General features: G+C 46.0%; 1 protein-coding gene across 1 annotated transcript in view; it reads right to left on the bottom strand.

The window, feature by feature from the left end:
- LOC147676816 (uncharacterized) overlaps positions 1–16,167 on the bottom strand; it is a 162,754-nt gene that overhangs the window by 46,130 nt on the left and 100,457 nt on the right. The gene's annotated exons all lie outside the window — the stretch shown is intronic.

Below are 16,167 nucleotides of genomic sequence, written 5' to 3'. Positions count from 1 at the left end.
CCATAGGATTCTGTGCACTTTACCACTGCTAACCAGAGGTAAAGTGCATATGCTTCTCCCCTAAACATGAGGACATTGGCGTATACCTGATTGGCATATTTGTTGTGCTGTTAAATCCTTTGTAAAGTGGTATACCATGTACCCAGGGCCTGTACTTCAAATGCTATTAGTGGACATGCTGCAATGATTGTACCATCCACATAAGTATCCTTTCAAACCTGTTACAGGTCTGTGGCTGCAGTGCTTGTGTGTGCAGTTTTCTGACACTTCGACTTGGCATTTAAAACCACTTGCCAAGCCTTAAACTCTCCTTTTATTACATATAAGTCACCCCTAAGGAAGGCCCTAAGTAACTCTGAGGGCAGGCTGCCATGTAAGTACAAGGGAGAACATGTATGTTTAATCTTTACAAATCCTGGTAGTGGCAAACACCCACTTTTGTTTTTCTCTACTGCAAGGCCTACCCCTCACCTGGGTCAGCATTGAGAATTCCTTAATACACTTTTAGGCTGCAATTCCCGATCAGAAAGGAGTAGCTTTTTCCTTGTTCATATCTTTGGAATGGTAATGATAAATCCTCCTTTAGTGTAAAACAAACAAACACCAACTACCTTAAATTACGAGAATTAACACCAACTACCTTAAATTACGAAATTAAGAGAAGTGTGGCTCAGTGGTTAGAGGCGGCAGACCCGGAAGCTGAGATCGGCCCTGGACCAGGGTTCAATTCCTCGCCTCGGCGGGTCTTGAGCTCAAAATATTCCACGGACTTGATAATTCTCGCTCCGGTGCCTTCTCAACTCACGGGTTCACACTCTGCGACTCTGGGCAATAGCTTGCTTAATCTCCACAACGGCCCCTCGCGGCGGGATGCCTGGCTTTCACCTTGTGGATACCCTGCCAGGGTTATCTCACAGGGGAATACCAGGACGGGTTCCCTAAGCAAGCGCCGGGAAACCCTTTGTGGGTAGCTGTGCGCTATATAAGCTCAAATACATTTTACTGATGAAGCGGAATTTAACATTTCTATTTTAGAAATGCCACTTTTAAAAAGTGGACATTTCTCTGCACTTACTGCTCTGTGTGCCTGACAGACTTTCTCCAATACACGTCTGGACTGGGTGACAGCTGTCCTATGTGCATTCCCTCCAGACAGCCACAAACACAGGAAGGCTAGGTGTAGCTGAGTACCGATCTACATACATCTGCATTCTGATGGCCCTTCCTGTGCAGGGTCTCACACTTATAATTCAAATGGTAGTGGCAAGACACCACACAAAGGACTGCTTACCCCCCCCCCCCACACACACACACAGATAGCCTGACAGACAGAACTAGGGTAAAGGGGATCTGTGTGCACTCCAGAGAACTGCTTAGAAGTCACCCCTCACATCAAAGGCACTTTTGAGTATGATTACTGGGTCACTGATCCCTTCAAATCAGATACTTCTATATCTTTAACTGAACCTCTGCCAGAAGGACTAATGTGCTGCTTAAAATTCAACTGGATTGCTTTTCGGTTTGTTGCCCTGATGCCTGCTTCTCTTGGACTGTGGTGAAGGAGAGCTGGACTCTGCCTTCCCTCCAAGTGCTCTTCATGGGCTTGTTGGCTTTCCTCCTGTTTTCGGAAGTGTTAGGGACACCAAAGACTTCTCCTAACTCTGCTAATGGACTCTGCTGTCTGCGAGTCTTACCCTTTCTGAAGTGCCCCTCTGATTCTGGGCCTCAGAAATGTGTTCTGAAGCTGTTCTGCTACAAAACCAACACATTGTCACATTGGTGCCAATAGGAACCTGTGCATTGCCCTTCAATGACGGTGCAGAGGCTGTTTGACAACAACAGATCCGCAGCCTGTGCGGTTTAATGACGAAGACCTGCGATGCTCGACAACCAATACTTAGTTCACCGTGACTAGAGTGGCGGGTGAATACCTCAGCCAACCAGGAATGCCATTTCTAACAAACTGTTTATAATAAAGAAAATCTTTTAGTCAAGAACCTTTTCTTGTTTGACAAGAGCTGCATGTTATAAAGCAACTTGGGAATTACAGAGAGGAAGGTTTGACAAGTCTACGGTACTTGAAGATGAGTACACTGGTGTGAAGTGTGTTATGTTTTACCTACACGTAGTCTGGGACCAGTTGTTAAGGAGTACAGACAGTAGTTAGATTTTGAAAGATGTGCGCATTTTTTACAGGGATGGTACATTTCATCTGGGCCAGGACTTTCCTTCATCAGGGCTGTAAAACAAACAAATACATATAGTATAAAACCATGAAAATAGTACATATGGGGCCAGATGTATCAAGCTTTTTTCTCCTCGCAAACGGGCCGGTTCGCAGAATCGGCCCGTTTGCGAAAGCAAAAAATGCTATTGCGATGCATCAAACCCCATTTTGGGATTCGGTAACCTGTTACCGAATCACAAAACGGGTTTCCGATTCGCTATTTGGAAGGGGCGTGTTTAGGGCATCCCTTCTAAATAACGAATCTCAACAGTATGCATGAATGTTTTGTGACAGTGAATGCGGTTGCAAAATATTCACATAATATCAGCTCGGTGCTAAGGCATTCGCAAATGGGAAGGGGTCCCCAAGTGACACCTTCCCCTTTATGGATGTTTGTAAAAGCATTTTTAAGAGCAGGCTTTGGTCCCACGGACCACTGCCTGCTCTTAAAAAATGAAAAGACAGCTTTTCATTTTTATTATAGTAAAACATCTTGTTTTCCTTAAAGGAAAACAGGCTGCTTTACACAAAAAAAAGAAAAATTGCTTTATTTAAAAGCAATCACAGGCATGGTGGTCTGCTGATCTCAGCAGGCGACTATCCCTTTGATTTTTGCAATTCCTAGGGGGTTGCATATTGCGACCTACCTCATTAATGTTCATGAGGTAGGTCCTTTGCGACCCTTTAGGAATCGCAGAAAGTGTACTGCACACTTTCATGCGTGCAGTTTTGCGACTCCCTAATTGTGAATCGCAAAACATTTTTTTGATGCATCTGGCCCAAAATCACATAAAAATGTATGTTTTTCCGAAAATATATATTGAGGCACAGTAAACAAGCAGAGAATCGAGTGAAAAAACACCATATACGAAATACAAGAAAAGGATGGGACACCTAACAATATTTATAAAGCTCTATTGCCATATATTATGTGATTTTATGAAGGATTTTTGTGGTTTTATACTCTATGTATTTGTATGTTTCACAGCATGATGAAGTTCACATGTAGTGAACAAAACATGTTCGTTGTCCTGTTCCATTCATAAAAAAAAAAAAATCAAGAATGCTTTGGACAACACAAGAAGGAATTGGACTAAAATTCAAAAGTGAAGTATCAATTTCCCAAGATCTAACCTTAAATCACATCTCCATCAACTTTGTGAGCCCATCAACTTTGTTGAACGCAGCAGTCTAGTCAATATGGCATTCAGGAAAATGGTGTTGCTTGGACCTTAATTCTTTTCTAGCTAATAATAAATGTTCTATGATTTTATCCTACGAAGGACATTTCTTTCCTAAACTTGTTTGGATGAAATCAATAAACTGACACTTTTGGGTCCAAACTTCAGGGTACAGTAATAGTCTACCAAATATCTAACATCAACATCTAGCATCACTATTAGTTGACAATTCTTGGGGTCACTAATTGATCCATATATTTGGATACCCTTATGACTGACCAGGAGATGAATCTGTGATGCAATATGTTTTTATACTGTAGGAGTAAAGTCCTTGCCCACCCTATTGTGTTTGATGTCAAACCAATTACTTGATTCCATTGGGCGATTAGCCAGGATCTTTACTTAGAGCTACTGAATCCAACTTAAGATCCCAAGATCAAATCCACATTTCCCTGTTATCTGTGGTCATCATGGCAGAAACACAGGGTGCCATAGAAAGTTAACAGGACAGACATCCAAATGTATCATCAGCGTTATAGGGAATATGCAATCGACCCGAGGTTATGAAGGTCAGCACTAATTGGCATGTATTACCTCTAGAATTATCACAGATCTCAAATTAACAGCTGCAGTTATCAAACTAACTGCTCTGCTTGGGATGTCTGCTTTGCATCCTTACATGCCCTCTGGGAAGGAGGGATACTGCAATTGCCCCTGGGGCATGACTAAAACATGGCTACAGATCCAAGCTCCCAGGGGACCATGTGGGCCACGTAAAGGCAAGTTGAGGGCCTAGTGCCTTGTGCCCTCCGGGAGCATACCCAGATGATAAACCAGTCAGGAACAACCTCTCCCTACTATTTGGAGGAAGGACTGTAGCCTTTTATACTTTGGGTGCACGTCTCTGGTGTCCTGCAGCCCTCGCTGGCACAGAAGCTTCAAATGAGCCTTCGTCTGGAATTCCAAAGCAGCTTAAGAAGCTTGTCATACAATGCCTTCACGGGTGAGTTACTGCTTGCCACAGAGTGCTACTAGCGGGCATAGATGGGCACCTCAGGCTGCCAGCTGGAGTCAAAGTCTGGGCTCGGGCCTGGCCAGGTACTGAGGGGTTCTTGGAGTGCTGATTGGGGCCTGGTCAGAGCTTTTCAACTTTCAGAAGGAGGGAAGCCCTCCCTGAGCCTGCGGTAACCTCCTCTTGGGCACTTTATGCCACCACATAGCAGTGAATTTAACCCGCTGGAGCTCAGAGAGCCTGGCACTCCCAATTCTGAATGGTTTAATGCTCCTACTTACCACATCCTCTGAGAAGGTAGCAAATGGCAGCAGTGGCTTCCCGTGCAGTGGGGGCGGGGGGGAGTTGATGGGGCTGGGACAGTAGGTGATGAAAGGGAAGAATAGTTTGGCAAAGGGGAGCAATGTATGTAACTCCTGCCCAAGAAAAAGTCTGGCAGTGACTGGAGGACCCTGCTCATCTGCTGCTGCAGTCATAGCCTCATGCAGTATTACTGTCCAGAATTACCAGCTGGTAAAATTGGATCAGGTGTAGCAGCAGCGAGGTAAACTGAACACCTGGGAAAACAATGAGTAGGAATTCCCGGGAAAACCAGGTGTGGGTAAATCAGCTAATTTGTGGTCAGGTAGAGTGATATCATACCAAGGAAGATACATCGCTGCCTAAATTGTAGTCAGGCCTATATTCTAGGTACATTATGAGGTATCAGAAGCTTTAACTCAAGTCAAAGCTTATTACAGGAAGGAAGTAAACAGAAAAATATGACCTTTACCCACATATCATGAGTGTGATGCTGTATGAGTCTCTACTAAACATCTGCAATTGAATGGTATCGGAGAGTTTCACCCTCTGTTTATGGTTCCATCTCCATCACAAAAGTAATCAAACAAGGGGCTATCAAGTTGAATTTTCCAAGATTCACCCAGTGTTTCATGTGTCCTGATCACACCTGTGAGTCCAGGGGAGAGCACAGCAAGCCTACAGCAACTTTGACCCAGGACCAGGTCAGAGCTTCTTACCCTGCCAGAGCAAGGAAGCCCTTCCTTGCCTGTGGAAACTCAACCTTGGCACTTTGTAGGTCTTTGGTCCTGTGTTCCATTACCCAGCCTAAGGTGTAACATTCTGGCAGAGCTCAAACTGGGTCCCGCTCCAAGGCTTCCATCTCGCCTAATGAGGGGATGACTCCCTGAGCCTGCAGAAGTCTATGCTGGGTAGCTTACATAGTAGGAAAATACCAACTATTTGTTCATGCTTTATTCATCTGCAAAGGCCCAGACATGATATTTAAAAAGAACTTCATATAAAATCATCTGTATAATTTGTAACATGACTTTTCTGTGTTTGGTTACTTTACTTATCAGTCAGGGATCGTTAAGGCAGCTCTAGTGCACGCTTTAATGTGCACTCCTCTTAGATTAGCTTTTTGAAGCGTGCACTGATATGGGGAAAGAATATTGGCTTTAGGTGATTTTCCAAATTTTTGTACTGACAAGGACATTAAAATATCAATCAAACAGGTAGAAAACCGCCCAGGTGGCAACCCTAGCCCCAGGCCTATTGATGCTCCGACTATGGAACCCGTCAGTTTCCTGTGTCCGGAGTCAGGATTTCTGGTAAGTGATGGCCCCTGATGAAGGGCCATCACTGACCAGAAATGCATTGGATTGAATTAACATTTGTGTTTCAAATGAATTGCTACCAAGGAACTATTGGTAACATGATATCGATCTACTGAATACAATTTAAGAAGAAGCTTCAAAACTGGACAAAGTGTCATTAATTAGATTAAGTTGTAGATGTGTATTTAGAAAACATTGCTGTTTTCCAGATAAGTGCTCCCGTCAGCTCAGTAAGGTTTCTTCCCTCCCAGCACACCTGTTTGCACCGGTCAGGTCAGAGCTTCCCACCTTCTGGAGCTGGGAAGCCCTCCTGGGGCTGTAAAATCCTGTCTGAGCACTTTGTGACAACATGAGACACCGATGGAGCCCAAGCCCATGCCAATGCTCCCTGGCCTGCCCGAGTTCTGACTCAATAGGATCTTTAAACCCCATTCTGAGGAAGGGGGGCTTCTCTGGGTCTAAGGTTGTGTACATTGTGTAGAATGGGAGTCCAAATGTAGGTGCCTGAAGCACACAGTCCAGGGTTCTCATCCTGGGTATGCCATAGCTCGGACTGTAACCAGTCAGATCTTTCAGCCGTTTAGGATCTGGAATCTCTCTCCGGGCTTGTGGTTCCACATCCAGGTTATTAAAGGATGGCTCTGGTAAGTGAACAAGTCAGATAATCCCTGTGGACACTAAAGTCAACCTTGTCAGTCTCTTGACTGGAAGAAGGTTCTTGCTGGTGTGGCAGTCCCTCACTCACCTAACAAAAATAATCAGCGGTAAGGCGACTAGGTGTTCTTGTTTTTTGGGTTCCCGCAATGCCAGAAAGTGGTTTCTGAGCAGAGAACATTGACCTCATGGTGCCTTGGCTGCAAGGAAGGTTCAAGAAGGCAATCATCAGAACTTGTAGGGCTGCCTAGAAATCTGAACTTTGAGTCATCCCAAGAATCACATTGTTCTTTATGTATACAACATGTCTCTAGTGAGGTTGGCATAATATATTCTGCACATCCCTAGGCCTCATAAAGCCACATGCATAATTTTGTGCACCCAAAATAAGAACATGACAAGATGCTCAAAGAACCCACTGTACTGATAAACTCTCCTTTTCTCAATGAGAATATGCTATCCATATTTCAGTGAGGCCTTATACTGTGCTCTGTCAGCCATTTCGCTACATGCACTGCACTGTGTAAAAAAACAGAGCAAAAGGCCCAGGTGGTGAAATACTATGGCGGGGAAATATAGATATACAATTCTTCTGATCCCCAAAAATACAAGCAGAAGTACAGCAGACACCCCTCCATCACCATCACCACCCCCATAAAAAAAGAGAAGTAGCAGGATGGGAAGCGCCTGTGCAAGTAAGGCGCTGCTTATTGTTTTTTATGCCTGTTTGTTAAGCTTTATTTGTATTGACAGTACTATTTTAAAGAAAAGTTTTAATCGGTTCACAATTAGGCTTCTAACTCATAGGAGCCAATTAGATAGGTTTCGCTTTTATCGTTTTATCATTGACCTCTCAGGTCCGCCGCAGGTAAATCTAGATCACCTTGTTGTGCGGAGAGAGTGCACCACTTCCTGTTACACTGCTTCAATCATTCAGAGGTAGGTTAGCGCTCCAGCCACCTCTCTCTCTATACTTCCGGGGCGGTAGTTTTAAGAACAAGACGGAAACCCTGGGACTCCATGAAGCTGGAATGCCAAAGGCGTGCCTAAGGCAAGCCCGCCTGTGCCCGTCTGCGCCTGGACTGGGCCTAAGCCCAGAAGTCCTGCTAAATTTCCCCCAGGTTATCTCTCAAAGGAAGATATATTCGTATTAAACGAAGGCAAAGGGAAAAATTGCAGCGCCATAGATTGCTCTTTGTTAAAGACTAACATCACCAGGCGCTGTCCCTCATGTGATTTAAAATGAATGGCTAAACCCAGCACTCTCCTTAATGAGGCTACCACCTATCTAAACACATATCCCTTGACACTATAAAGCATTTTTTTTTTTAAAAAGGAGGACCATAATGCAGGAAAACAGGGGATTAAAACAGCAAACAGGGCTGCCAAAAATAGGACAAACTCAATATCCTGTGTCCTGTTAAACACAAGATTCCTAATAAAGCATAGCTGTGAATTCAATGTATTTATTTATGGAAACGCACAGATCAACGCTGGCTTTTCTGACGGAAACTTGGGCTGATGCTACCTGTGACATAGATATACAAACTGGGGTACCACAGGGTTTCAACATGCATAGATGTGACAGGGAACACACGCGTGGGGGTGGTGTTGCAGTTATTACTAGAGGAGATCTTATTTCAACCTACAAATCCACTCTAACCTCTTTCAGTGAAATATATTTCCCCATAGAAATTAACAGACAACAATCTTTAAAGGGTATAGTGTTATATAGACCCCCAGCCCAAAAAAAGACTTTCCCAAGGAAATTGCACGTATTTAGGAACATTTTATTTTGGAAACCAACTATGCAGTTATGAGAGGTTTAAACTATAGAGCTGAGCAACGACTCAGAAAATGTCATACTGTTGCAGACGTTTGCATCAATAGAACAAGGGGTTCAAGAACCAACACACCTGGCAGGTCGTACCCTAGATGGAATCTTAACTAATAACCCCAACATAATTGACATAAAAACTGTTCATATACCATGGTCTGATCACCAAGCAGTCTGTTTTGAGCTGCTTTCTCAGCAACCTACACTTACTAGGGAAAAGCCACTGCCTGAAACACATTCGAAAAACTGGCAGAATGTGCAACCAGACCATCTGAGTAGCATACTTGAGAATACTCCTCTAATACCAACTAACAATGTGGAGGTTGCAACAAAACATTATAACAATTGGTTGGAAATAGCATCCAATTAAGTAGCCCTTTAAAAAAATATATATGTTATTTATATCATTTTTCAGACAATAACAGGAATACATAATCGTACAGCGTGACAAACATATCATAAGTGACAATAGGCATTGACGTCGTATTCATACCGTTTCTGTAGATGCATTATATGCGGCATATCCCCACATTGCTCGCCACTAGTGTCAACAGACCTCAGTATACAGTATATCAGTACTAATAGCATTATCATGGAAACATAGGGATATAAAAAAAAATACCATAAAACATGACGGAGATGCTCAACCAATCAGTACATTGTAGCTCGACAGCAAGGGAGACAGATATAGGAGATGTCCTGATATATAGTTCACATAGGCAATATCCCGACAATAGGAAGCCACCAGGGTGCTTGCATGATCCACCCCCAGCAGCCGTCAACTACTCCCCCTGCTTAAGGGATGAATCAGATTCTCCCTCATCCCCTCGCAATAGATATGATTGTAACGGTCCCCACACATCTCTTGGTCTGGAGGCCACCAGTACAGTCTCTGCATAAACAGATGCTTGCTCCTGACAATAAATTATATCCCGTATCCATTCCTTAAATTTTGGAGCCCTCCTTCTACCCCATCGGCAAGCCACTCTGCGTTTGTCCATTAATAGACAGATATAGATGTCCTGATATATAGTTCACAAAATTGATTTTATCCACACTATGTGTGGGAGGGTATACTCAGACGTGAGTCCCTAGCTCATTGCACCATCAGGATTCAAGCAAGCCGGGCCGACGACGGCTGAAATGCCAGAAACCGGTCCCCGGTAGCTTGTCTCCTTCCCAGTATAAGAATTGGCTTGGTAGTTTGGTTTGCCCTGTTCCCATCATGAACTGGGACAGGAACAGACTAATTTGCATATAGCCAGGTTCTGAAGCTGGGATGGTGCAGTGAGCTAAAAAACGGTGATGGATCAAGCCCTGATCTCTTGACTGGGTAGGAGTATTCTGCATCATTCAGAAACTCTATCCATCACCTTTTCCAAAATTGATATAGTTCACATAGGCAATATCCCGACAATAGGAAGCCACCAGGGTGCTTGCATGATCCACCCCCAGCAGCCGTCAACTACTCCCCTTGCTTAAGGGATGAATCAGATTCTCCCTCATCCCCTCGCAATAGATATTATTGTAACGGTCCCCACACATCTCTTGGTCTGGAGGCCACCAGTACAGTCTCTGCATAAACAGATGCTTGCTCCTGACAATAAATCATATCCCGTATCCATTCCTTAAATTTTGGAGCCCTCCTTCTACCCCATCGGCAAGCCACTCTGCGTTTGTCCATTAATAAAGCAATATCTAGGAATTTTCTACTATGTTTGGGTGTTTGTGCGGTATATCCCAACAGCATAATCAAAGGATCTCTCTCTTGCGTAGTACCCAGCATTTGTTCAAGGGCCTCATGCACCTGCGTCCAGTACTCCCATACCGCCGGACAGTCCCACGCCAAATGCAAGAAGCCCGCTCCAGCCCTCTTACACCTGTCACATCTATCATTATCTGAAAGCTGACATTTGTATTTTTTGGCGGGAGTGTAATAGATATGTTGTAAAAACTTGTAATGTATGATCTTGAACCTACAACTAGCCGATACATATTCTGTGACACTGCAGCAATACTTTTATTGGTCATCAGTAACCTCTCGCCCCAGATCGTCACTCCAATGAGTGCGAGCTGAGCTTTCCACCCCATGGCGCTGTGTCCGTATGGTATGATACATACCCGACACCAAGTGTTTCCCATCGGAAGAGCATGGTATACAATGCAAGGGAGCAAAAATTTCCGGTTCACAGGGGAAGTCAGGAAGAATCGCCCTCATTCCCTACCTCAATCTCACGTATAGAAAAATCTCCAATGGCGTGGGGTGCAACTCCTGGAACAGGTGTTCCATTGTGCGCAACAGCATCTCATGAAACAGATCTCCCCATGTGGCAACACGTATCCTTTTGCACATGGCTCGAAAGTCCGCTTCCTGTAGAATTACCACATTTGGGAGGTATTTGAGCGGGAGCCGCGGAGAATAGAACAACTGCGATTCCATGAGATGCGCCATACGTCTCCATGCATCCACCGTGCAAGTTACTGTTGTGAACGGTGTCTCTATGGCACTAAGAGGGCCATGAATGAGGCTGTTAAGAGGGAGAGGATGTGCCAACCAGTCCTCAGTAGCAATCTGTGGCATGTATGGTGTAGACGACAACCAGTGATAGGCGTAATGAGCATGCCCACGGATATAGTAGGTCTCAAAGTCGGGAATATCAAATCCACCCCTATCATAGGGCTGTGTGAGGACCGACTATTTAAGTCAAGGTTGTTTACCGCCCCACTAAACCTATTAACTCAGAGCGCAGGGTTTTGAAGAAAAATGCTCCAGGGTAATCAGGAATATTAAGAAATTAATACAGAAATTGGGGGAGTACCACCATCTTTACAAGAGAGGCTCTTCCTGCCAGCGACAGGGGCAAAGATATCCAACGTGTGACATTAGTAGTTAGCTTCGTTATTGCTGTGCCGTAGTTTAATCGGAGTGTTTCCTCTCTGTCCCTAGAAACTTGTATGCCTGGATACCCACGGTCAGACTCGCACCATTTGATAGGAAAGTTCAGTGAGAATTTGGAGACCGCAGGCGTAAGTGGAAAAAATGCGATTTCCCCCAATTAATGTTAACACCTGAGAGCTATCCAAACACCGAAAATTCTCTCAATAGGAGGTTAATATTTTGCTGAGGTTTCCTGATATATAAAGTGATGTCGTCAGCGTATAGCGAAATCAAAATTTGTCTCTGAAAACACTGAAACGCCCTGTCTCGGTGAAGCTGATGTAATCTGGACGCCAACGGCTCAATCGCTATGGCAAAAAGTAACGGGGACAGCGGGCACCCCTGTCGGGTGCCCCGCAAGATGAAAACAGCAGGGGACAAATGGCCATTTATCAGCACTCTAGCAGACGGCCGATAAACAGCAGCTGCACCCAGGATATAAATACTGGAGGGAAGCCCATTCTTTGCAAGACCTTAAACAAGTAACTCCACTCTACAGAGTCAAATGCCTTAGAGGCATCCAGAAATACAGCAGCGACCGGAAATTCTGGCGCCACAGTCTGTATCAAAGAGAACAGAGTATGTAAATTGTGAGTAGTAGCCCTACCTGGGACGAACCCTGATTGGTCGGGGAGAATGATCTTATCCATTAGAAGTGTCAGTCGCGTGGCTAAGACCTTAGCTAATATTTTGGTGTCACAGTTAATGAGCGACAGAGGCCTAAAAGAGTAGCACGCCCTGGTTTTAACAAAGATGTGATGATCACTTTGCGCATCGAGGGAGGGAGTATCCCAATTTCCAAGGACTCTTCAAATATTTCACAGAGAACTGGTGCCATAACATCAATGTAACACTTCTAGAACTCGGCAGGCACTCCATCCAACCCTGGTGCCTTCAAGGACATGATGGCCTCCCTGATCTCATCAGTCTCAAGCGAGGCGCTAAGGAATTGTCTGTGAACATCACTGAGCCAGCATAGCGCCACATCCCCCATAAACTCATCAAGCTTCGCCCCTCCGTGTCTGTGCGAGGTATATAAAGTAGGGTAATGGGATGTGCACGTTTCTAGGATGCCTACAGTATCTTGACAGACCGCTCCCCCGATTTCTCTATCTCCAATATATTATTGTTAAATCGTGGACAGCGGGTAATCTCAGACAATGCCCTCCCCGGGAGCTCTCTCCCCATACCTCCGCGCCACCCGATAGCGACCCAAAAACTTGACTTCCCTAGCAGCCTTTCCTCGTAGGCAGACAATTGAGTCCTAAAATCCTTCTGTACCTGACCGGTTTCTCCCTCCACCATTCAGACCTCCAGTCTCTTCAGATCCTGCTCTAAGGTCCTCAGTGTCCGCTGTATGTCTCTCAAGACCCAGAAGCTTTTGAAGATACAATATCCCTGTATAGTGACTTTAAAAGCCTCCCATATTATCTCCACACTATCCACGAAGCCCTTAATTCTTGTAAAGAAGTCCCTTATTTCTTCCTCTAGTTCAGTCCGAAAGACTAAGTCAAGCAATGCATTCGGCTGCATTCGCCATGTCGGCCTGGGCCTATCGTAACCAGGTACGCTAATAGTAATACTAACAGGACAATGATCGGAATAGGTCCTAGCAAGATGTGTAGCATTACTTAGACCTATGCTTAACCCCTTGGAAAGTAGGCAATAATCTAACCGTGCCCATGTACCCTTGTGTGATGTAAAAGGAGTCCCTTCCAGCTGCAGCATGTGTAGTCGATGCCAACTATCCACCAGACCCCCCTCTTCCACTATGCCAGCCAGCACCTCCCGTGATGTGTTATTATAGTGTACTGTGGCATCAGCCCTATCTAGAGCGGGAATCAAAGAGACATTAAAATCCCCCCCGATAATGTGCGTGGAGCCTATGTCTATTATCTTACCCCACAGGGACGTGAAGAATTCAGGCGTATCCACATTGGGGGCATAACAATTCGCAATCATTACAGAATCCCTGCCCATTCTCCCTTATACAATGATATACCTCCCCTGTGGATCCGATATTGTACCTGCAAGTGCAAAGGGAACACGCTGCTTAATTAAAATGGCAGTGCCTCGCGCATAGGAGGAATAAGAAGAGAACGCCCGTATGTTTGCCTATCTATTGGCAAAGGTATTGCGAGACTATGGGTGTATATGCGTCTCCTGCAGCAACGCCACCTGTATCTGCTGCCTGTCCAAAAAAGCCAGGACCTGCCTACCCTTCCTTGCATCATTCAACCCGCTGACATTCCAGGATATCACCCTAAAGTCCGAGTCAGCACCCTCCCTTGCCATGTTGCCCTATGCTGTTACACTGGTAATCCAAACACATGAAACGATGAAGACACGACTCTTGATTGTACGTCCCATGACTTATCAGCATAATATACTGTACTGTCACCAACGCTGTAAACTCCCCATCCCCAACCTCCCCCACCCACTGAAGCATCCCAATTATGCCAGTATCAGTCAATTCCACCCCCCTTCCCTCCAACAAGCAAGAAACACAATTCAACAGGGGTACCCCCATTGGGGGAATCCCACCAGGTGGCTCACGGGTACCTCACCCCTGTACAGGAGACCTACAACAACTGGTCTGTCCCCCTTTAGGCAGCGAGGGTGTTCGGCTCTTCATGTCATCCGTGCCCCGCTCATCTACACCACTCCCATGCGGAGGCTCATAGCACAGCGCAGTTGCGAGAAGCAAATGTCAAGCAGTGCAGCGTTCTCAGTGGGATCCCGCTGTACTCTGAGCAGCAGCCACAGCATCCTTGAAAAGGTTCATTCCACATCCGAGAGTATGTGACCCGGAGACGCGCCGGATAAAACAGGGCATAATCCACCTGCGCCTGTCGCAGTTTCTGCTTCACAGCATTGAACTTGCGCCTCTCCTCCTGTACATGTGTTGTGAAATCAGGAAAGATAGTGAAGGATACACCGTCATGTAGTTCAGCTGCCTCTTCTCTCTGGCGACTTGCAATAAAGTGTCCCTATCTCTGTAATTGAGAAGGCGTGCTATGATCCGTCTGGGTGTACTTCCAGGAGGGAGTCTGGGGCCAAGGGACCGATGGGCCCTCTCCACAATAAACTGAGGGGAGAGTGCGTCTGTACCAATCACCGTGACTGGTACAGACGGGGAAATCATTTTAGCAGAAGCCTACCTTCCCTGGGTCAGACGCCGCCATCGCCAGGAGTCATCGGATGCTGCAAACTGCGCCGCCGCCCCGGGACTACAATTCCTGGCTGCCTCAGCGGCGGTGCGCTCTACTGACGCCGCGTCAGCAGGCGCATGTAAGCAGCGCAGAGCCTGGCGGAGTGGGGGAATCATTTTAGCAGAAGCTTACCTGCCCTGGGTCAGACGCTGCCATCGCCAGGAGCCATCGGACGCTGCAAACTGCGCCGCCGCCACGAGACTAAAATTCCTGGCTGTCTCAGTGGTGGCAAGCTCTACTGACGCCGCGCCAGCGCCAGGAGGCGCATATAAGCAGCGCAGAGCCCCGCTTCGCGGGACGCGTGCGGGTCGAGCCGGGGGAAGCCCGGGCCAAGGGCGGCCCCGTTTCAGCCAGTTCTAGGCTGGTCAAGGACCGGACGGGCCACCCCTTTAACATCCTACATCCACTTCTAAGGTCAGTGAGCGGCACCCACTTACACCCTGTTGAATTCCCACAGTTACTATGTCTGCTTCTCCACTAACTGGCCAGGATACTAGAAAATCCACGGGAGGAACACTAATGGGCACTTGGGACAATTTTTTAGTTAGAGTGACCCCAGCTTTAGCAAAGGACATTGAGCTAACTGAAAAAAGATTGTCCCTGGATATTGCCTTTAATACAAGATCCTCCATGGGCGGGCTAGCCGAAGCCCGGTCTCCAGATTTGCAACGGGCGGACACCAATGTCTCTTTAATATCCCTGGAGGGGGGTTAGAAGAGCCAGTCCTCGGACTTAGCTGGGCCATTGATACCTCAGCCACCCTGTCCTACTAATACATTGGACAAGAGTCGGGTTAAAAACACGTGTACTTTGTCAGGGGTCAACCGATCCCCCAACATTAAGACACGGTCATCACGCAGTGCCAAGACGGGGACTTCCCAATATTCACAGGGCTTACCAGCAAAACGGAAACATAAAGTACAGACAACTGGGAAGAAAGCAAGACTAGGGGAAGCCTCTTTTCCTAACAATCCACTGTTGGAAAGTCCTCCTCTTAATCCTGGAAACTTAATGCCTTTAAGTGAAGGAAGTATACCCCAACCTCACGACGAAGATAAGGGCTTGAGTAAGCTGGGACCATCATTCTGGACAAAGATGGAACGCCTCCTTAAGAAGGCCTGTGCTCCATTATGTGAAAGATTGAACACAATCGAGACAAGATTAGTGTGTCTTGAATTGTCGGTTGCTTCATCACGGGCTAGGGAGAGAAAGCAAGCTAGTGGTTCAATCAGTATTCAAGCAGGCGACTCGGGGTCAAATGTAACAGCAGTAGACACTGCCCCTATAGTAGTGAGTAAAGAGAGTGACAGTGGTAACCCGGCTGGCCCACGGGCACAATGCCCATTATCGGCCCCCATCAACCTGTTATCGGACGAACGGCCGAGAGATAGGGATAGGCAACAGTTAAGTGAGCTCAGCAGGTCCGTAACTAATCAAGAAGCTTTGCATAAAAGTCAATCTATTGATAGTGAAGCTACCCTACCGAT

Source organism: Lissotriton vulgaris, chromosome 12, assembly GCF_964263255.1.
Source record: "Lissotriton vulgaris chromosome 12, aLisVul1.2, whole genome shotgun sequence".
NCBI classification, from domain to species: Eukaryota; Metazoa; Chordata; class Amphibia; order Caudata; family Salamandridae; genus Lissotriton; species Lissotriton vulgaris.
The sequence above is the reverse complement of the archived record's forward strand: the minus strand, read 5'-3'. Positions and strand labels throughout refer to the sequence as shown.